We start from the raw sequence: 23746 nt of genomic DNA on the forward strand, positions 1-23746 counted from the left end.
GGCCATGGCCTTTACCACCCTAGGAAGGGCAGAGGTGGGCAACACGACACCAGGTGTGAAGGGGCTGTGGTCGTCCAATCAGAAGGGAAGAGCTTGGGCTGGGACAGAGAACATAGGGCTCTACCATGTACCAGCTGACCCTCACCTTCCTGTCCTAGAAACAGTCCTAGGGCTTATCAGGGGCACAGGTCTTTGTGAATGTCAGAATACGGGACATTATGGGTAGTTGGGCCTGTGAGTCACCAGTGTATTGCAGAGCATATAATTTGAATTGTTAAATATCATGTCTCAGTTGAGGATATTTCCACAGTGTTAGGAAAGGAAGAGTATTTGGTTTGTTTCAAAGTAGGTTTCTTGTGTGACCAAAGTGATCTAGGGTCCTTGGTAGGCATCGGGTAGATATTGTCCTGCCATTATCACCCTGGCAACCCTGGTGACAGGCTCTGGAGAGGCTTTGAGGTGTCCAATTCAGTGGTGATTCATATACTCATGGATTTGGGCATCCATACTCCAATTTGAAGAGCTTTTTCTTTTTAAAATTTTATTTTATGAGTTTGGTTGTTATGTCTGTGTACTACATGTGTGCCAGGTGCCTTCAGAGACCAGAAGAAGTTGTCTGATCTGGAACTGGAGTTACAAACAGTTGTGAGCCACCATGTGGGTGCTGAAAATTGAACCTGGGTCCTATGGAAGAGCAGCCAGTGTTCTTAGCCATTGCAGCTTCTCTCCAGCCTGAGAGTCTTTTCTATAGGAAAGACAAAGTCAGGGCTGGAGAGATGGATGCCCTCTGCACGTCCCCTTGTAATATAGCTTGCTTTTATTCACTGCCACTAGGTGGCGCTGCTGCTTCACCCCAGTTCCTCTAACAGCCCTGCCCAAGTAGAAGGGAATCCATCTTCCTTTGCAGGTAGTAAGGGCTGGTCAACAGGAGTGACCCGTAAACAGGGGTGCCTGGAAGAGAAGGTGAAGTAGGCATCGGAACAGAGAACATTGAGGGCAGTAATAGAGATGTCAGAAGCCTCAAGGGTTGCTGGGTTCTGTATACATCCTCTTCCCAGTGGGCACATGAGCGGCATCTACATTACAAAGGGAGAAGCTCAAATATAAAACGATAAAGTGATCCCAGCAGTGGGGGTGTGGGGGCTGAGCATGGGGCTGCCGAGAGTTCCAGGCCACCTGGGCTGCATGTGAGAGCCTTTCTCAAAAAAACCAAACCAAAACAACAACAAAAAAAAAAAGAAAGAAAGAAAGAAAAAGAAAAAAAAAAGAAAGGAAAAGAAAGAAAAGTTTGGCCAGGTGGTGGCACACGCCTTTAATCCCAGTACTCAGGAGGCAGAGGCAGGCGGATCTCTGTGAGTTCGAGGCCAGCCTGGTCTACAGAGCGAGTTCCAGGAAAGGCACAAAGCTACACAGAGAAACCCTGTCTCGAAAAACAAAAAACAAAAAACCCCCCCAAAAAACCAAAAAAGGCTGTTGAGATGACTGGGGGAGAGTGCTTGCAGGTAGACTATCCTGCAAGTTACCCTCTGGTTTTCATATGTGTGCCGTGGCATGCCCATGCCTACTTACACATACACACGACGTAAAGAAATGAAGGAAGGAAGAAGTTAGCAGGATTTGCGGGAGCCACCGGGACACTGTTCACATGCAGGTCTGAGACACTGGGATCCAGTTCTCACTGTTTCTCTAGAGTCCATGGAAGACCACGCAGCAGGCCCCCAGAGAAGGAAGCAGAGGGGAGATGAACATTCAGAAATGTGGCCATGTTGACAGTTACACAACTAGCAGCTTGGTAAGACCCATCCCGTTATCCACTAGACGACGGGTGAGTTGTAGAGCCTGGAAGTTATATCTTAGTAAAGTATGAAATGTACAGTCCTGAACCCCATAGGGATAAGTGAACCTGTGGTGGAACAGGAATTTATTCTGAGTTGGCCACAGTCGTGAGGAGAGAGAGCACTCCAGAGAGGAGCCCAGCCCCTGCTCTGTCTTAGTGTGGAGACCTCAGGGCTTCTAGAGCAGGCCTCTCCAGCTGGGATGACATGCTCAAATCAGGTGAATTCCATCCCTCGTGCTTGTTATGCTGTGAGTAAAGTAAGCCCATCTGTTGCCCTACAACACGCCTAGAGCTTGACAGCCATTGCGTCCTCTCAAGTCTTTTTACCCCAGACAGAAACTAGTGTTCTCCTAGTGTGAGAGTTCTAGATGCCACTTTCTACTTGCTGGGGTCTCTCAACATTAAGATGCAGGGCCTTGGATACTGAAGTCAAGACACTGGATTTAAATTCTTGCTCCATCACAGGCCAGCTGTGTGACCATGATTAAAAATACCTATCTCTAAGCTGGGTGGTGGTGTCGCACACTTTTGATCTCAGCACTGAGAGGCAGAGACAGACAGATCTCTGTGAGTTCAAGGCCAGCCTGGTCTACAGAGTGAGATCCAGGACAGCCAGGGCTACACAGAGAAACCAAAACATAAATAAATACAAATGTCTGCCTCTGGAAACCTGGGACTTCCCCTGAGTTACTGTGGGGATTGTGCTAATGCTCACGCTCAGTTTCCCTGTGTGATCTCTTGGGGGGGGGGGGTGTCAGCCTGGCTTGGTGATAGCTAAATAATACAGGAATGAAGGCCTCAAGCAGCCACACCTGATAATAAGATACAGCATGGAAGACAGCAGTTGGGGGCTCTGTCGACCGATCCCTGGCAGGCAGAGGTGAGGCCACGAAGCCTGACGCCCACAGTGCTAATGTGCCACTTTCGATGCCCAGGAAGTCCATGTTGGCCAGCACCCCCCTCCTCTTCTTTCCTTGACATTTTTCCTTTGAGACCAGGTCTTGGCTGTGTAGCCTGGACTTGCCTCTTAACTCAGGTTTCTCCTTACGCCACCTCCTCAGTGCTGGGATTTCAAACAGGGGCCTGGCTTTCCAACATTTTTTGTTAAAAAAAATTTTCAAACATGGAAGTTAAAACTAGTTATCTAGAAACACTACCTAAATACTGCTGCTCACTTCGGCCACGTTTCCTCTGTAAACCTCCCTTTTTGTTTTCCTTTTGCTGACTTCTTTAAAAATAACATAGGTGTTGGGAGCCTTTGTCCCTGAGAACATCAGCAGGGATCCAAGCCTTCTTCATCAGAAGCTGGGGCCGGAGGAATGGATCCGCAGATCACACACTGCTTTTCCGGAGGACTAGAGTTCAATTTCCCCACACCCACAAGTGCTAATAATTCCAGCTCCAGGGGATCTGATACCCTCTTCTGGACCTCACAGACACCACCCTCATACACATAAATAAAATTAAAAAAATATTTTTAAAGAAGAAAAAAAAAACAACGGGCATACAAGACCAGTGTCAGAAAGCTGAAGCAGGAGGATGACCAGTTCAAGGCCAGCCAGAGTAGCATGGGGGTGCAGTGTGGGGGAAGGGAGGGAGGGAATGGAAGATGACAAGTTCATTGTCACACAAGGAAATCCTCAGTCATTCTCTAATGTCTTTGCTTTCCAGTAGTCTCCTGCTGTTTTTATAATGGATTTTCTCTGCTCAAACTAGGATCCAATCAACTTTCATCCATTACATGTAATTATATTTTCTTTAATCTTCTTCATGAAAGTTTTTTCCAGTCTTTGGATCTCCTTTCTCTTCACTGCACTAACCCTTCCCCTGGACTGCAGGACCAGCCTGGCCATAGACCCTCCACCCTTGAATTCCTGTTGCTCCAGACATCTATTGTATCATCCACCTGAGGACAGAGCTTCTGAGGGTATGTGCAGTTCCATCGTGGCCAGGACTGTGTCTCCACTCCAGTGGAACCTAACTTGATTTCCCTTCCTCTGTGAAGGGGTTTCAAAAGTGTAAACACCCAATGGCGTGGTGGCCTATGACTTTAGTTGGAGGTCAGCCTGCTCTGCAAAGTAAATTCCACCAGGAACATACAGTGAGACTTTGTCCCCACAAAACAAACAAAAAAGACTAAGAACCCAGCAGCCTCTTCTACCGACATAGTTCATCCCTTCTAATACTGTCCCCTGTCTTCTGACTCTGCACACTGTATTTCCACTGACTTAATCCATTTAAAACAGACTTTCCCCCTTTCTAGTGCAATAAACATGCTCTGGTTTGTTGGTTTTAGACAGTCTATTACTGTGTAGCCCAGGCTGTCCCCTCCAACTTCTGATCTGTCTGTCTTGGTCTCCCAAGGGCTAGGATTACATGTATGTGCCACTATGCTGACCTAGGAATCTGTTTTTTCCTGGAGATAGAATTTCATATAGCCCAGGCTAGACTCTAACTGATATATGGCTGAAGATGATGTTTAACTTATGATCTTTCTGCCTCAAATATCTTCTGAGAGCTGAGATTACAGGCATAGGCCATTGTGCCTCAGTTTTATGTGATGCTGGGTCTTGAACCCAGGACTCAGGAATGTTAAGCAGATACTCTACCAACTGAGTCACATCCCCAGCTCTTGGCATCCTTTTGGATCAAAACTACATCACAGACATAGTGAGATTGTGCATGTGAACACGGCACTGTACAGGCCTACAGGAAGCGCTCAGTACGTGCAAGCGTGCACTCCCTTCTCCTCCCTCCTCCAGCTGCAGGTGGCAGCTGTATTTCAGCAGCCACTTCACACTAACAAAACGCGCTGACCTTGCCCATGGAGTGAGGCCTGGCCTTCTGTCCGCTTTTCTCTGTGTGTAGCCGCTTTTAGGGAGCGAATGGATGACTTGCATTTGTTGCATTTTATTTAAGTTTCCACCCATCATCCTAACCTTTTGGCTGCTTTGCCAATCTTGGGTTTCTCCATAGAATGGACCAGTTCTCCCTCCAAGTTTTGCCTTCTCCAAATGAGACCACGATGCACAAGTTATCTTTCCACATTGAATGAGACGGGGGCATGCCACAGGCTTCTCCCAGCTGAGTTCATTAGTGGAGCAGATACATAGTGAAGATCTGCAATGTGCTTTACGGTGGGTCACACATGGATGTTCGGCCCTGTTCAATTTGGCTAAACATAGTTTAAGTCTCAGGCCTTATTTATTTATCTCGTCCACCAGGAGTCCTGAAAAGGTTGATTGAAAGTCAGCAAGATGGCTCAGAAAGTGAAGGCACTTCCTAACAAAGCTCAGGACTTGAGTTCGATTCCTGGGATCCACATGGTAGAAAGAGAACCGACTCCCATAAGCTGTCCTCTAAACAATTTCCATGTGTCCACCATGGCACACACTCCCACACACCAATAAATTAGTAATTAAAAAACAATTTTAAGTACTTTCAGGGGTTAACGAGATGACTCAGTGGTTAAGAGCACTGGCTGCTTTTCCAGAGGACCTGAGTTTAATTCCCAGCCCACACATGGCAGCTCACAATCCAGTTCCAGGGAACTCTCACACAGACATAAATGTAGGCAAAACACCAATGCACATACAATATAATAAAACAATTTAAAGTGTTTTCAGTGGCACTGGAGGATGGCTCAGCAGTGGAGAACACTTTGTGGTCTTGCGGAGGAAGGTTCAGTTACCAGCACCCTCAAGGCAATTCACATCCATATATAACTCCAGTTTCAAGGGACCCAATGCCTTCTGACCTCCAAGGGCACCACACACACACACACACACACACACACACACACACACACACACACACACATATACACAGACAAACATTTATAAGTGCACAAAAGGAATAAGTAACTTTTTGTTTAAAAGGTTCTGTCCAATGCATTGCTACAAGTAAGCATGCAATATGGTGAGCCATTACCAAGCTACCAACAATGGAGGTGGAGTTAATTTAACTAATTGGTGAGTTTTACTGCTCATTAGTCATACCTGCTGTTTTATAAAGGCTCAGAGCCCATTCGATTGCAGAGCACTGACAGATGTAACAAGGAGCTGGGGTACAGTACCCTTTTACACATGTGAGGACCTGGGTTCCACCTCCAGCACCAAAAGAAGGCATCTGGTGTATAATTTCTAGAATCTTCTCTCCATCTTCCTCAAGCTGGGGAACATTTGCTCATTCCCACTTCCTCCGGCTTTCTGGGCTTCCTGACTTCTTAGTATTTACCAGCAGGGGTTCTGTGCTCACACTGTCAAGTTCTTGGTTATATTAAGAGAACTGAGCTCAGGCAGGGCAGTGTGTCAGCTATCCTGGGTCACAGCCACCCTACAGTCAGGTTTGTTACCCTTTCCAATTGCCAGTTCCTCTTTTCTTCCCTCCCTGGATTCCTCCCTTTCTCTTCTCTCCCTCCTCTTTCTCTCTTTCCCTCCTTCTTTTTGAGACAAGGACTTTCTGTTTATCCTAGGCTGACCTGAAATTCTCAACCATCCTGCCTTGGCTTCCCAAGTGCTGGGATTGTAGGCTTATGGCACCACACCTGGCCACATTCTCTTTAATAAAAAAAATGGAAGCAGCTATATGTTATAGAGCACAGCTGTCAGCCTAGTACTCAGGAGGCTGAGGCCCTGACTCCAGGGCTAGCCTGCGGTTATGTAGTGAACTCCTACCTCAGATCCGCCCCCAAGAAAAAAGAATAAAAGGAAGTTATATTAGGAGAAAAGGGGCATTGAATTATTTCAGACTCTTAGTACCATCGTGCCATCTGTCCTATCATTTATCTAAAGTCCATCTCTGTTATTCTTGCCCTGGAATTTTTCATCTTAGAAAAGTTGCTCTTGTTACATGTGCATCTCACTGTGAGGCCGTCTTTCCGAGATTTAGTAACAATAGTTTTAACAACACCCAGATCTCACCAGGCGGTGGTGGCGCACACCTTTGATCCCAGCACTTGGGAGGCAGAGTCAGGCAGATCTCTGTGAGCCTGGTCTACAGAGTAAGTTCCAGCACAGCCAGGGTGGTTACACAGAGAAACTCTGTCTCGGAAACCAAAACCAAACCCAGAAACGAACAAAAAAGCCATCCAACTTTCATTGGACACTTACTGAGTTCGAAGCACTGTGCTCCGTGACTTACATATATTTACATCTAGTAAACACTTCTGAAGCCATCTATTCTCGTCATTTGTCCTTTAGTTTCCCACTTGTGACCTCTTAAAATCCACACAGCTGCAGCTCTGAATTAAAATGATTCATGTCTTCACTCTCTCCTGGATGGTCCTAACTCCAAGGTCGGACAAGAATCCAGCCTTCCAACATCTGCTGGAATGGCGACTCCTAGGGCCAGCTGGCTAATGCAAGGCCTTGACTTGGAATAACTAGTGGCTTTGTGCTGGACAGCATAAGCCAAAATGTGTCCATGGATGTGCTGGCCAGAACAGTGGCTGAGCAATGGAGCAGGGGAAAGTAAACGTCTGGAGACTCTGGGAAAGATCTGGAAGTGCCGAGAAGGAAGTCATTCCAGATGGAGCTCCTCTGTCACCAACGAGGCTCTCCAGAGCGGCTCTTTTCCCTGTCCTCATCTGCTACAGGCAGACTGGCAACAGGCAGGTGAGATTGCTTCCCTTTCCACTGGGAAAGTCTTTCTGACAATCTCCCAGGAGCCAAATTTCCCCACCACTCCCAACGGCGCCTCTGTTCCTCTCTGCAATTTGCATGTTTAAAAAATTGGAACTAACCTCCCCACTGTGCTGTTAAATCTGAGGTAAGAGCCCATGCTTTTGCAAAATCCTCTCCCAGGGCCAAGCCGGGGGAGTCGAGTGTTCAACAAATGGAGTTAATTAGTGAGGCTGTAAGGATGAGAGGAACCTGACCCTTGGAAGGTTCGCTGGAATGGGCTTACAAATAAATAAATATAGCTGATAGACAGCTTTATCAGGCGTACGTGTATCTAACATGAACAGACAAATGGCAAGAGGGCTTCACATCTGTGTGCCTTCTTCAGAGGGCAGAGGCAGGTGGAGGATGTAGATCATTGGATGATAAACAACTTGTAGGGAGAACAGATGGGCCTAAGGAGGAACGTGTGTGTGTGTGTGTGTGTGTGTGTGTGTGTGTGTGTGTGTGTGTGTGCGCGCGCGCATATTTAGTCCAGTCTTGGGTTTGGCAAGACTGGCTGACAAGCAATCCCCAGGAAGCCTCCTGTCTCTCACTACTGGACTCAGCTTTTACGTGGTTGCTAGGGATCTGAACTCAAGTCCTCACTTTTGCCAGCAAGCACTTTATCACTAAACCATCTCCACTGCCCCCTGGGTATTTCCTTTGGAGGTGTGGATGGAGCTGGGATGTGATCGATAGCCTGAGATGGTCTGTCCAGGCTATCCTTAAGTTTCTCTTCCTGGGGTATGCATTTGAAGAAACCTCCGAGAGGAGACTGAAGGCCATTGTTGTCCCCTTTGGTGGCTCTTTCAGTAGAAGAAGGGCCATCACAGTAAATGCTCTCCCTGGTCTCCCTTAAAATAATCAACATATCAGACTGTTGCATTTGGTGCTAAAACTCCCTGTGCTTCAAAATCAAAGTACTCTACATTCCCCTTGCTGAGTGAGGTAGAGAAGATGCCAGAAGAATATGACTTGTTTTCTTTCTTATTTTTAACTAACTGTAGAAATGCTCCAGTGGGCATCCATCCTCAGACGTGTGTGTTTTCAGACATGTGTTTTGTACACAGTGACTGTTCGATATGTATTATCTAGTCATCTGACTGAGACTCCAAGGAGACCAGCATCCCAAAGAAGCATAGATTTTCTTTGCACCGTTAAGCAAACATCCTAGGGATGTGTATGCAGTAGGCAATTACTAAATGCTGGGGAGCATAAGTACAGAAGGTTGAAAGTTAGTGAAGCAAAGCTGCAGTATAGATAATCAAAAATCAAAGTTGCTGGGCCTAGTCAAACCACTTCTCAAGGCTCTGTGTGCAGATAGGAGAGGAAGTACCAGCTGGCAGGCAGGTCTGCCTTCCAGTTAGACTTCCATCAGGATAACGTTGCTGTTTGTCTGGGCACTGTAGCAACAAGATCCTGTCTCCAGAATAAACTTCTGCTGGGATATATGAATTAGGTGGTTGTCCTGGTTAGTTTCTATTGTCTTGTCACAACCAAAAGTCACCTGGAAAGAGGAACCTCAACTGAAGAAATGTCTTGATAAGACTGGCCTGTGGCCATGTCTGTGAGAGATTGTCATCGATGATTCATGTAGGAGCTCAGCCCACTGTGGGCAGTACCATCCCCAGGCTGAGTAAGAAAGCTAGGTGAGGACTAGAGAAATGGCTTTTCCAGAAGAGCCAAGTTTGGTTCCCAGCACCCATGTCATGCATCTTACAGCTGCCTGTAACCCCACCTACAGGGGATCTGATGCCCTCTTCTGGTCTCTTCACACACACACAGCATACACCCACACAAACACATACGTAATAAAGTAAAAGTAAATCTTTACAAATTTAAACAGAAAGAAAGCTAGCTCAGAAAGAGCCAGCAAGTGAGCCAGCAAACAGTGTTCCTCCCTGGATTCCGCATCTAGTTCCTGATTAAGTTTCTGGCTAGCCTTTTCACTGACAGTACTTAAATATGAACTCAGGAATCTGGATGGCCAAGTAACAACAGAGCTCATGAAATTATAGGTTTTTATATTTCAGGAAAATTGGTGAATTTGGACAGCTTATGTATCTCCTTCCCAATAAGGAAGACAGCCTTGGCCTCCGAGTTCTGGCTGACAAGGGTTTGTTACCAAGACAAGCTCTGGAAGGGAAAAAAAATATAATGTCCTCAATTATCTTGCCAGCTTTTTAGTCATTTAGGAAAAAAAAATCCATGCGCCCCACCTCGACAATCCTAAGTAGCTCAATTTTCTGTGTGTTGCAATTGGCTGTTCTGTCTGGGGACCGCTCTACTCTCTGGCTGGAGTGGGTGGGGTTTGTCATGAGGCAGCGACACAAATTCTGGTTCTCAAGACAGTCCAACCCTCAGATTTTGTTCCATTTTCCACCAACCACATGTCTGTCTTGTCTTGTTTTCTGTGTGGGGAGAGACTGTAGAGCACAGGGACCTTTAGCAAAGGCCCCAGCTGCCATCCTGCCCGGTTCTGCCACCTGCTGGCTGGCTGGTTCCAACTTTCAGGAGTCCGGTTTCTCTGTCTGTCAAATGGGTACAGTAACACCTCCCCAAATCACAGACAGGGTTGACGGAAAGGGCTGGGCACAGGTGATGGTTCTTTCCTCTGTGTTTGCTGTCCACAATCATCACATAGAGCTGCCTGTCACAGACCCTTGGGACTGGCCCTACTAAGTCTGGAGTTGATTCAGAAACTGCCCTGTAGGTGGTGCTGTGGCCTGGCGAGTGCTGGAAGAGGTGAAGGGGGGTTGCGGGGGGGGGGGGGGGGGGCTGCTCTGAGGTTTTAGAGCCTGTGCAGGTAACACCAGCCTGGATTTCCTGTACTACATGTCCTGGGTGTGTGTCCCTCCTGAAAGAACCCCAGTTGTCACAAGTGATTTCTCCTAGGGCCAGTTACCTGGGACTGAGATTCTCTTATATCTACTTTTCTGTCCTCTCCAGTGGATGGAGCTAAAGGTCCCGCCTCACTCTCCTGCCCAGGCTCTACTCCCACATGCTAGACCCTCTGATGACAGGTTGCCCCCCCCCCCAACCGAGCCATTTAACCCACATTTGGCTGGTGGGAACTGCAGCAGGCAGTGTGTCTGCAGCCCCCTAGATCCCTAGTGAGCCTCTTAGCTACTGGGGAGTCTACAGTGGGAAACCCTCTTGTTTTGACTTCTCTCCCAACCATGCTAAAAGCTAGGCAGTCTAGGAAGGAGGGGAGCCAGTGCTAAAGGCAAAAAGGCCTGGGCTGCTGAGTTGGCTCATGGAGGGAAAGGGTTTGTTCAAAGCACTGAGGATGTGAGTTCAATCCCTGGAACCCACGTGGGAGAGAAAACTGACTCCTTCAAGTTGTCCTTTGACCTCCATATGTGTACTGTAGTAGGTGAGTATGCACATATGTACTAGACAGATGATAGATAGATAGATAGATACATACATACATACATACATACATACATACATACATAGATTATAGATGAGAGATGGTAGATGAGAGATAGATAGATGATAGATAGATAGATAGATAGATAGATACATACATACATACATACATACATAGATTATAGATGAGGGATGATAGATGAGAGATAGATAGATAGATGATAGATAGATTATAGATGAGAGATGATATATAGATGATAGATAGATAGATAGATGAGAGATGATAGATAGACAGACAGATGATAGATAGATAGACAGACAGACAGATATATATATATAGATAAATGTTTCCTTTTTAAGGCAAAAAGGACCAGCGTGTTGTGTGGACCTCAGAACTCAAAGGCACAGTTTTCTGGTCCAGTCTGAAGAGTTGGTTTTGGAACCAGAGCCCTTCCTTTCCTGTCTGAACTGGGATTGACACCCTCCTTGCACTCAGTGGGATAGTTAGTCAGCAGGCTTGGTGTTGTACCGGGCACCACTGCTTTCCAAGTGGCGAACTGCTATTTAATGAGGAGCAGGTATGTTGGGGTCGGGTCGGAGGGAGCAGATCAGGAGGGGTGTGAAAGAGAAGGGATGGTGGGTTCTGCAGAGGAAGACTTCTTGGTAGGATTCTGCCAACCCACCCTTATTCTGCTGACCCCCAGGGGCTTTGTGGCAGTCATCTGGGCACCAGGCAGTGAGCTGACTGTCCCATTTTATTCTACAAAGCAAATAGATGGGACCAGCCTCGGAGGGTCAGACACTTTGGCCCTCGGTGGAGAGTGGGAATGCCGACCATCTCTATCAGCAGTTTTCTAGCCGGAAAGCTGCGGGGCCCTGAGGGCAGCACCTGGTCTCCATGGTGAAGCCTACACTGAGCAAATTACAAGCATTGTGGTTCTCTCTACCACGGGGTGGGGGTGGGGTGGTGGGGTGTGGGGGGTGTGGGGTGTGTGTATGTGGCCTGGAGAGAGACCCTGAAGATAAGTGTCGTGGAGGCTTGGGAAGCTCTATGACAGGGTTGGTTATACACCCAGTCACATCTCATCCTGGAGAATCACAAAGGAATGTTCTTACACACCCCAGTGCCCTTGTTCACGCTGTTTCTCTGCAGAGCCTGTCCTTCCCTACCTCCAGCTGTTTGCATCTGCCAGGGTCCCAGCTGCCTCCTCTTCTTCAGTGGTCTGGACAGAGGAGCTCTGCCTCCTATGCGTGGCTCTGACGCCATCTGCATATGTCTCCCACCACTGCTGTCACACTGAAAGATCAGTATTTGAAGCAAATATGGCAGAACATGCTTGAATCCCAGCGCTCAGAAGGCAGAGGCCAGAGAATCACTATAGGTTCGATAGTGATTGAGCCTGGTCTAGATAGTGATTTCCAGACCAGCCCGAGCTAGATTTCTAGCCTCCAGAAAAATAGGGATGGAGGAAGAGAGGGAGATCATTACTTATTTAAGTGTCTCCTATAGCATAGATAGTGCATTCTTGAAACAAACAGCTGGCCAGGCTTTTCTATAGGTTTGACAGGTGTGGCCACCACCTACCTCTACATGTGTCTTGAGAGTATCTTATCCTGTTAGAAACTTGGCATAGAGTCACAGAAATGCTTGGAAGGGTTAGGGTGTTTGTTGTTTTTTTGTTTTTGTTTTGTTTTGTTTTGTTTTTTCAAGACAGGGTTTCTCTGTGTACCTCTGGTTGTCTTGGAACTCACTCTGTAGACCAGGCTGGCCTCAAACTCATAGAGATCTGCCTGCCTCTGCCTCCTGAATGCTGGAATTAAAGGCGTGTGTCACCGCTGCCCAGCACAGTTGGGTTTTTATAGAAAGCCAACTGGATAGAAAGATCTGGAACAATGAGGCCTTCTTTTAGATTCCAAAGATCTAAACTTTTTTCTTTCCTTTCCTAATAAGTAGGAAAAACTAGCTTGGGTTGGTCTTTAAATGCTGAATTTGTGCTCCAACTAGCTAAACCTATTGTTCCCATTTGAGGCAACCTACTTATCTTAAACTCTCCCACTGGAGGGGGAGGGACACAGGGCTTCCCAGGCAGGAATCCAGGGGGGACACTACAGAGGCCACAGAGGGAAAAGCACAAAAGCGTCTTAATTTGATTTTGTGATGCAGAAACAAAGTGTTCCGCTTGTTTTGCTCTTAAAACGGAGAGCAGAGAACAGAAAATGATTTCACAAATGAAGGAGTGAAAAGCCCTGCCTTGTGTGATGGCCAGTTTAGGAAGACAGCGGGGGGTGGGGGGTGGGGGAGGACCCCGCGGGAGACAGGGACAGTAAAAGGGATGAGGGGGAGGAAGGAGAGGACAGTGTGCAAAGACGCCGATGAGAGAGGGTTGAAACATTCAGAAGAGATCGAGCCAGAAACTTGCACATGTGCTTGTGCATGTGCATTGCACATAGACACACATACACTCACACACTTTGTGTAATCAAGGATTTGCTTCATAAAATCAATGTTTTTCCTACAGTAAGAGAAAATCTGTGTGTGTGTATGCATGTGTGTGTGTATTTGTGTGTGTGTGTGTGTGTGTGTGTGTGTGTGTGTGTGTGTAGACTAGAGAACAACCCAGGCTATTATTCTTTAGGCACTGTGTTCTTCAAAGCCTGGAGAAGATTGTATGACAGCCTTATTTTTTGGTTTTGAATGAGTAAGTTTATGAAGTATACAGCAAGCCAAAGTAAAGGAATAAGTAGCAAGTAGCCGATGAAAGGATGTGTGGGTGGCTAGATAGGCAGATAGACAGGGAAGAGCATCATTAAACTGGGTACTCAAAGCATCCAGCAGAAACCGACTAGGGACATCTCTTTAAGCCAGCCATCTGGAGTTTCTAATAGAGGGAGTCCGGGGCCGATCAGTGTCCCCCCTGGGTGATGCTTCCAAGTAAAAGAACAAACAGCAACAGAGAGAGATGACAGCATCCAGCCAGGAGCGTGTACACCTAGCAGAAACCAACAGGGAAGTCGAGGCAGCCAGCTGGAGTTCCTGGTGCGGCTTTCTGTCCTTGGCTGAACTTCCTGCTTCTCGTCCCCTCGCCAGGCACTGTGGGGTAAATGGGCGTGGCCTCTGTGGGGATGGTTTCCCCTCTGACTGGTTTCCAGGGCCAGTGATTTTTCCCTCTTGGGCTTTTTTACTGTTCTCTTCCATCCCCATCACAGAGTTAGGGGGCCAGTCCATGCCCAGACAAGGGGCCTTGGAGGACAGCTTGAGACAAACATGTTTGGGTCTGAAATGGAGATGGGAGCAGCCCCGCTTCCAGAGGCAGCTTCTCCGTGGGCTCAAACAGCACATGGCAGTTTACCAATGTAACATTTTTAGACAGCACTCATGGTTTTTTTTTTTTTTTTTTTTTTTTTTTTAAAATGAGACAGGGCCTGTCATTGGCTTGGAACATGACTAAGTAGACTAAGCTAGCTGCCCAGTGAGCCCAGGGATCTGCTCATCTCTGTCTCTGCCTCCCGTCACTATGACTATAAACCTACTCCACTATGCCCAGCTTTTTTTCTTTTACTATGGGTTCTGGATATTGAACTTAGGTCCCTGTGTTTGCAGGGCAGGCATTTTATTGAATCATCTCCTCAGCCCTAACTCGGTAGTTTTTGTTTTGTTTTGAATAAATTTTCAGAGAGGAACACCCTTCACCACATCCTGATTTGAATGATTTCGTTCCTCTACAGTCTTGCATTCAGGTTCTTGGGTGACACATCTCCTTTTGACTTTTTGTACTTCTGCAGCTATCAATGATCGGTCCTCTGGCGTTTTCTGTCCAGGTTTCTCTCTGTGCTATTCTTTATCTGCCTTTTATGTTGGAGATGCCCTCAAGCTCTTGGCTTCCTTTTGTAGCACTGAGAATACTGTAGAGTAACATACTAAAATTAAATGGACTCTCTGTGGGTGTCATCTGCCATTGATGAATTTAACCCTCAGAACCAGAGGTCCTGGCTGTTTCTTTGGTGGATCCCCAGTGTCAGCTGCAGTGAATCTTTTCTGGGGCAATTTTATGTCCCTGGGGGCTACTGGGTAGGAAATAGGAGAGGAGAAAAGATTCTAATGTCCTATAGTGCAGTAGGGTGACTGGAATTAGCAATAATTTATCGTGTGTTTCAGCATGGCTGAAAAAAGGATTTTGACTGTCTACAACACAAATAAATGATACACATTAGCAGTGAGGGCATGTGAGTTGACCATCATGCATGGTATACATGTAGCAAGATATTACACCATGAGGGCTGGGGAGATGCCTTTTACTTCTCCAGGCATGACTCACACGCACATGCCGCTCCCAAAACATACATAGAATTAAAATAACGCAAAGAAGTGTACTTTTTAAATCCCATTGTGAGGTCTGGGGAGATAGCTCTGTTAGTCCAGTGCTTGCAGTGGAAGCACAAGAACCTGCATTCAATCCAGAACACCCGGAAAAAGAAGCTAAGGGTATGTGGTATATGTGCAGCTATAATCCCAGTGCTGGCGAGGCTGAGAAAGAGCATTCTTGGTGCTTGCTAGCCAGTGAGCCTAGCCTGCTCAACAAGCCCCAGGCCCATGAGAGATCCTATCTCCAAAAACAAGTGGACAGTATCTGAGGAATGACACCTGAGATTAGCCTCGGGTACATGCACAAGTGTGAACAAACACATGAATATACACACACATATGCATGGGTGTGAACACACACACACACACACACACACACACTGTATTGTACCCCAAAAGTAGGTGTAATTATGTATCAATTTAGAAAATTAAAGTAGGGGGGCTAAAGCTTGATGGGTCAGTGCTCACTGAGTGATTGTGAGGACCAGAGTTCAGGTCCCCACAGCCACGAAACAAGTCAGGTGTCCTACACATACCTGTAAACCTAGCTCTGAGGACCACTGAGGCTTGCTGGCTGCTAGTCTAGCCAAGAAAATGCAAGGTGCAGGTTGAGGGAGAGACTCTGTCTCAAAGAAATAGGTGGAGAGTGATAGAGGACCCCTGGCACCTTCTTCTGGCTTCCATATGAGTGCACAGAAGTCATCCCCCAACATGTGCAAGCACACACAGATACATACATCTATGCATGTAAGCATAAACAAATAAATAACCAAGCTTTAAGTACTTAGTATAAAGCCTATCAATAGAGAATATTAAGCACCATGCTGATGCTTTGCTTTTCTGCTCTTCCTGTTCATTTGGCTTTCGACCTTCGATGATCTCTCCACCAAATAGACTTCCTGGTGGGTTGGAGAAAGGTGGGTCACTTGGCTGAACTGAATGGGAACTTGGGGAGTCCCAACTTCTTTCTTTTGTTCCAGCCATTGTCTCTCATATCTCCAATTGTCTTCAATTCTTTATGTAGCCAAGAATGGCCTTGAACTCCTGAGCCTCCTGCCTCTACCTCCTGAGTGCTAAGATTACAAGTGTGCACTGCTGTGCTCTGTATGTTCCTTATACCAACTTCAGGCAGTCGCCAGCTGTCCTTTGTACATTTCCAGTGCCCACCCCATGCTGAAATTTCAGGCCTTGCCAAGCGTCTGCAGCTTGTCTTGGCTCTATCTTCGCTAGTATCCCCTTGTGTGGGCACGTGGTCTTCCGATGCCTCAGTACCCATGATGCCTCTCTCTGCTTCCCAGCTTCAGAAATCTGTTGACAGCTTTGATCTTCTGCTGGAGTTTCCCCTCACTCCTTTTTGTCTTGTGGACAGATCCCCCCCCCACCCACACACACCTCTTATCCCTTGCTTATGTCACATTTTAGTAGGCTTTCTGCAAGAAAGAAGTCATCGTGTGTTCCATTTGCTACATTTGGAATATGGGGGTTACAGACTTAAGAATCTCAAAATTTGAATTAAGTTTAGTTTGTAAGCTAATGAATGCAAACATAAAAATTAGACATGTTTGTGGGTCTCCTTGGGATATTTCTATACACACATGCAGTCATGATTAAATCAGGTTCAGTATATCTCCTAATTGTATCACTGCTTAATGCTGGACATTTTCCAGATCTTCTTTCTCTGACTTTTGGTAATCTGATTTACATTTTCTCCCCCATCCTGCTCACCCTACTGTGCAATTGCACCCCAAAACTTCTCACTGTCTCTACTATGATTTAAAACCTATGGCTCAACCTGCCCCCCCACCCTCACTGTTTCCTGCCCCCCACTCCCAGGAAACCAGTATCCTTACTCTCAACTTCCAAGAGAGCAACTTTTTTCTTTTCTTTTTTTTTTTTTTTTTTGTAGATTGTGCATGTAAATGAGACAACTTCTCATTGTTAGTGTGTTACACATGTGTGTAAGCCAAAGCTTGATGTGTGGTGTCTTCTTCGATTACTTTCTTTTCTGAGACTCTCTCTGCCTCCCCAAGTGCTGGGATTACTGTACCTCGGTGCTGCATTTCCCCCCAGCCCTTAGGTTTCAAAACAGGATTGTGCTATTACCCCAGACTGACTTGAACTATGTGATCCTCTTTGCCTCTGACTCTCCAAGTATTGGGGTTATCTGGCTGGGCACCATATTTGGTTTCTTTTTAATTTAACTAATTAATTTGTTTGTTTTGACGCTCGAGGACAATTTTGTTAGAGTTTAAAAGAAAAACTCAAGGTAGGCAAATATGTAAATCTCCAAATCTTCCCAGAGGAGGAAGATGTGAAAAGAGAGAAATACCTGCTGTTTGGTAAGCAGTCACATGGTAGAAGATGAAGGTGCCTTCAGAGAAAAAGAGAGAGAGAAAGAGAGCACCCAGAGTGTCTGCGAAGGGATGCCCAGGCTATGGCCAATATCCAAAAGAAAAAGAAGTTACGCTTTTTGAGTTAGAAGAGTGGGCAGGCTTAGCAGAGCTATGTGGCTGTAGCTCCATAAGCCACCGCCTATTTTTATTTACTTATTTATTTATTTTTAGGAAGCTCCATATTATTTTCCATATGGCTGTACTACTCTACACTCCCACCAACAGCGCACAAGCCTCCTCTTTCTCCACACCCCGCCTTTGCTATCTCGGGTCTTTTCAGTGCAAGCTCTCCTTTGCTGGAATGGGGTGCCGGCCCCCAGCTGTTTTGAAAGACTAGAAATTTAAATCTACCTTGTGTTTTTGCAAAATACACAGCGGGAGACTTACTCACTCAGGACTGTACAAAGCCAGGAAGACTTTCCGAATCTAACTGACCAAGGAGTTTGTTTTCATTTTCTGAGACAAGGTTTCACTATGTAGCTTTGGCTGGCCTGGAACTCACCGAGACCCACGCACTTCTGCTTCCTGGGTGCTGGGATGAAAGGCATATGCTGCCACACTCAGCAAAGACTGATTTTATTTTGTTATGTGTATGTGTATGTGTCTGCATGTGGATGTGTGCGTGTGAATACAGGTGCCTGAGGAGGCCAGAAGCATTGGCTTCCTGGAGCCAGAGTTAGAGGCAATTGTGAGCCACCCCACATGGATGCTGGGGTCAGCAACCAAGCCCCTCTGTAAGAGCACTACTCACCCCTACCCACTGATCCATCTCTCCAGCTGCATACTAATTCTTAGAAAGACAAAACAAAGATTTTAAAGAAATGGCTTGGTGGTTACGAGCAAATACTCCTCCAGAAGACCCAAGTTCAATTCCAAGCACTACTTGTAGGTCCAGCTCCAGGAAGAACCAGTGCCTCTGGCTTCTGCAGGTACCTGAAGTCAAATGCACATACCCACCACATACACATGATTAAAAATAAAATATTTTTTAAAGATTATTTATTTATTATGTATACAGAAGAGGGCGCCAGATCTCATTACAGATGGTTGTGAGCCACCATGTGGTTGCTGGGAAACTGAACTCAGGACCTCTGGAAGAATAGACGGTGCTCTTAACCTCTGAGCCACCTCTCCAGCCCAAACTAAAATATTTTTTAAATGAGGCTGGAGAGATGGCTCAGTAGTTAAGAGCACTGACTGCTCTTGCAGAGGACCAGGCTTTGACTCCCAGCTCCCACATGATGGCTCACAACAGTCTAACTCTAGTTATAGGGGATCCAATGCCTTCTTCTGGCTTCCATGGGCACCAGGCATGCACATGATACACAGACATTAAATGCAGGCAAAAGCCCATACATATAAATTAATTTTTTAAATGAAAATAATGTCAGAAAATGAAGGAAATTCCAAGAAGGGGCAAGAGGTGTTTGAAGGAACAGAGCTTTGATCTGGAGAGAACTGGAAAGTGTTGATACTCTTTAATTGGGAGACTAGGAGCCTCGGGGGTGGTTGAGTGATTCATTTGAATCCAGGTTCTTTAAAGTGACATCCCTGCCCTGGCATCCTTGCCACTGATATATTTTGTGTTCATATCAATGCCTAAGCTCCCATGAAAGGGTAAACTTGAAGGTAGCTGGGCACAAATGGACAAAGGGTACAGTTAGTTGTATTCGTCAGGGTGGGTTAAACATTCACAAATAAAAAATGAACCTCAGCACTGGGAGGCTGCATCAGGAGGATTGCAGTGCGTTTGGGGCTAGTTATACAGTCGGTTCCATGCCAGCCTAGGCTTACATAACAAGACCCTATCACACAGACCCACAGCACAAGGCACTCACCAAGCCTTACCTCCCCATCTCCCCACCCCTGACAGCAAGCAACTTCAGGGAGGAAGGATTTTTTAGCTTACAGTTTATAAGGGGATGTCAGCCATCACAGAAGGGGAGGTGTTGAGGCAGGAGCACCATCAGGAAACAGAGCAGACAGGAAGTGGAGCTGGGCTATGAGACTTCAAGGCCCACCCTGAATAGCCCACTTCTTCCAGCAAGCCTCTGCTTCCTAAAGGTTCCGCCACCTGCCAAAGCAGTGCCACCAGCGGAGGACCAACTGTTCAAACACAGGAGTCAGTGAGGGATGCTCAGATTCAAACCACAACACCCTCTTGATTTGGGGATCTTCTCCCCCGCCTCACATGTGGGGCCTCGTAGTTTGCAAAGCAAAAGCAGCAGGGCCAGGGATGATCTAGGTGTAGAGAAGGCTGAAGTTTGTGTTATTTTGAACATCCTCTGTAGGAAGCATAATACAATTATGGACACAAAACAGATACAAGACATAGAAAGGGCCATTTGTAAGTAGAGAGCCTGAAGATAAACTTGGCAGCTGCCTAATAAATCCTCTGGCTGGGACAAGCGCATGACTTCCCAGGAGCCAGTAGACTTCGTGTGTGTGTGTGTGTGTGTGTGTGTGTGTGTGTGTGTGTGTGTGTGTGTACATGCATGTCAACATGTGTGTGAATGCACGCCCAACAACATGAAGAGACCAGAGGACAAGGTTGGGCATCATCTTCAGGAATGCTGTCTACCGTCTTTGAAACAGGCTCTCTCATTAGCCTGAAGATCATCAATTAAGCTAGAGTGGCCAGCCAGTGAGTCCCAGTGAGATCCCTGTCCCCACATCCCCAGCACTGGGATTTCATACCACCATACCAAGGTTTAGTGCTGGGGATAGAATGTGGGTCCTCATGCTTGCAAGGCAAATGCTTTATGGACTCAGTCCAGTCTTCTGGACTTCTAAATGTCGTCCCTCAAAAAACTTGCTCTTCCAGCTTCTAGATCACTTTCATGAATGTGTCCCCAAATCTTTAGTCCTGCAGATTTTGCTGAATGCTCACATATATTCAAGGAATTGAGCTGGGCTCTTTCTTACCTGCCTCTGGGGTTGGTAAGTCAAGCGCTGGCCTCACCTGGTCCTGGTTAAGCATCTGGCCCTGACTTGGAGTCTGGGCATGGGTGGTGACCAGGCAGAGGAGGGGTGCAAACAGTGCCAGATGAGAGGGCAACACCACTGTGCTCTGGGATGCAGGTGGCCTTCTGCAGGCACCAGGCTGCTCCTGCGTACAGAGAGGCCATTGACCTGAAGGGAATGTTCCTACCTGTGTAGTGAGCTCGGCCACCTTGGTGGGAAAGGATCAGCTGTTAGCTGCATTCACCTGTCAACTGTCCACTCTCTGGTGGGACTGGAGTCAAATGTCACCACACAGCATCAGTGGCAGCACTGCACCTGGACACTTGGTTTGGAGCCCAGCTGACAGCTCCATCACCGCGGTTGTCCTTGACATTGTCTGGACCTTTATGAGCTGACTGAACCACCCTGTCTGGAAAGCTCTAATCACTAGTCTGTAGACATACTCAAAAGGGTTTTCTTTTCCCTCAGAATTTTTAACCATCAGGAAACTGCATACTCGTCATGGTTTCTGAGGCCCCTCTCATCTGCTTAATGACCAGGCCTTGCCACAGACTCCTAGAATATTCTTGCAGAAGGCTCCATCCCCCTAATCCTTTTTCCTAAGAAAATAACTCTGAAGGGCCTACTTTAGTTTCTGAGGTCAAGGTCAACATGAGCCTGGGGAGTAGAGAGACAATACAGACACCTCAAGTTTGTCTTTAGTCAAGTTGAGAAGGTGATTGCAGGAGTGGGGGAGGGCATGAGTTCAGTGCAATGGGGTGACTAGGCGGGTCAGGGCCCTTGGGAGCCCCAGATCTGCTTTCTGATATATACTATTCTTCTTTGGTTGCCCTAAGTTAGGATCTGACAGGGAGGGAAGAAAAGCAGCCATCATCCCTGAGGTGACCTGGCTCAGTATTCTCACTCAGAGACACACTGTACCCAACCCAGACTTGTAAATGCATTTTTAAAGGCTGTCTAATGAAACAAAGGCAAAACAGCTCGCATGCACTCTGCCAGCCTCTGTGCAGAACAGGAGTGGGGGAGAACAGAGGCTGTCGTAGCCAGGGAAGGAGGCTGGGGAGCTGCCCAGATGGCACAAAATGCTTTGGGATGGGATGTCTGGGTTCACCGTGACCCATTTCCATCCAGGAACCCAGATATCCAGAGAAATCTCTCCCTTTGTTTACACTAGTCACTTTTAAACCTCCCAAGTCTGCCTCTAATTTGGGGCCCTATATCTTTAGGAGTTTCATCAGTGAACTTCAAAACTTGTGGCTATTATATACCAACATTCTAGTATAGCAAGAGCTTTCCTGTGCCTGGGCTTCAACATATTTTTTTGGAAGGAGAAATCAGCTTCTTGTCTGATTCTCCAGAGGGCTCAGGAACCAAATCAGAGAGCCTTAGTCTAGACCTTACTGGAGGCAGGAAAAGGCCAGCCTACCCATAATTTCAGCAGGGCCTCTGGGAAGGGAGATGCAGGCCATGTTCACCTCTGGAGTGAGGGAGGCTGGGTACCCCAAGGGAAGGTAGGGCCTGGCTGTACTTTTCTCCCTGTTGTTAGATATGCTCTGTGTTTCTTCTCTCTGGCAAACTGTCAGGAGGCTTCTGGAGATGCCCTACTCAAATCTCTGCATACTTGACACTCATAGGGAGCCAGGTTCTAGACTGGCTATGGAGTATATAAGGAAGATCAGACATGGGTCTTGTCCACCCATGTGGCTTACTGGAGAACTGGAGGTGCCCAGAAAGTTTACCACACCCTACATATAAACAAAGATGAGAGAGGGGCTGGGAATGTAGCTCAATTGATAGAATGTTTGCCTACCATGCATGAAGCCCCAGGGTCCAACCCCAGCATCACATTAAAAACAAAACAACCAACCAAAAGCCAGGTAGTGGTGACACACTCCTTTAATCCCAGCACTTAGGAGGCAGAGGCAGGTGGATCTCTGTGAGTTTGAGGCCAGCCTGTGCTATAAGAGTGAGTTCCTGGAAAGGCTCCATGGCTACAAAGAGAACCCTTGTCTCAAACAAAGAAAGAAAAATAAAAACAAACAAACAAAACAGGCCTGGGGAGGTGGTGGCAAGAGGGTCAGGAGTTAAAAGGCATTCTTGATGACAGCAACTTCAAGGTCAGCCTGGACTATATGAGACTGTCTAAAAAGATGAAACAGGTCTAGGCAGCTGGGAGAGAGAAGGATGAACTTAGCTCCTTCTGGAAGTTAGATGGCCACTGGAAAGGGGAGTCAGTTGACATGTTTCTTAGAGTCAAGCACCAGGATGCAATGCAGGTTGTGATGTCTGAGACCCTCGCATACCTATCAGGATGATGTCACAGCAATTCTTCCTCCAGTTGTCAGAGCAGCTGAGGTCGCATCCATTCAGTACACCTAGAGATTGGTCCTTAAAGTGGGGTCGGGCACTGGAAGCACCCAGGGCAGCACAGAGATGTACCCTGGGTTTGGCACCTGATGCTGACTCAGTGACTCCACTAGGAGCTACTCACTCTTGTCAGTTCTGCAGCATTAGGATTCCATGACTCGGCAGTCCTTGGTCTGAGGATGCAGCAGTTTGAAGATTTGTGGGTACTGACAATTAGGTCAGGAGAGAGCTCATAAATCAGAGCTGCCAATCACAATAATAATCATTACTACACATGAATGAGAACTTATTAGGGATTAAGGTCCACACAGTGTTTATGGGATAACCTACTAGACAGACCTTTGGATTGTGCAAAGGGAGGTGAGTTCAGATGGTCAACACTCCATGGGCCTACCTGGTACTGTCTTCATTTCCAGTTAATCTCTTCTCTCCAAATTACTCACTCAAGCATCTTCCATTACCAGTCATAAGCCATGACCCATCAACACGGTTAATATTTTTTTTCTTTGAAACAGGATCTCATATAGCCTTGAACTCACTATGTGGATGAGGCTGACCTTGAACTCCTGGTCAACCCCTTTGAAGTGTCCTGAAGGGTAAGAGCCAGATAGGACTCCCCACTTCTCCTAGTTTAGCTCCTCATTGTATGAGAGATAAAAACTAAAACCCATATATAGGAGAGGATAGCTTTTTGTTGTTTTTAAAGATAGGGAGGGTCTCATGTAGCTCAGGCTAGACTCACTATGGCCCCCTGAATATTGGGATTACAAACATCCACTTGTAC

The sequence above is a fragment of the Onychomys torridus genome, chromosome 8 (assembly GCF_903995425.1).
Source record: "Onychomys torridus chromosome 8, mOncTor1.1, whole genome shotgun sequence".
NCBI lineage: Eukaryota > Metazoa > Chordata > Mammalia > Rodentia > Cricetidae > Onychomys > Onychomys torridus.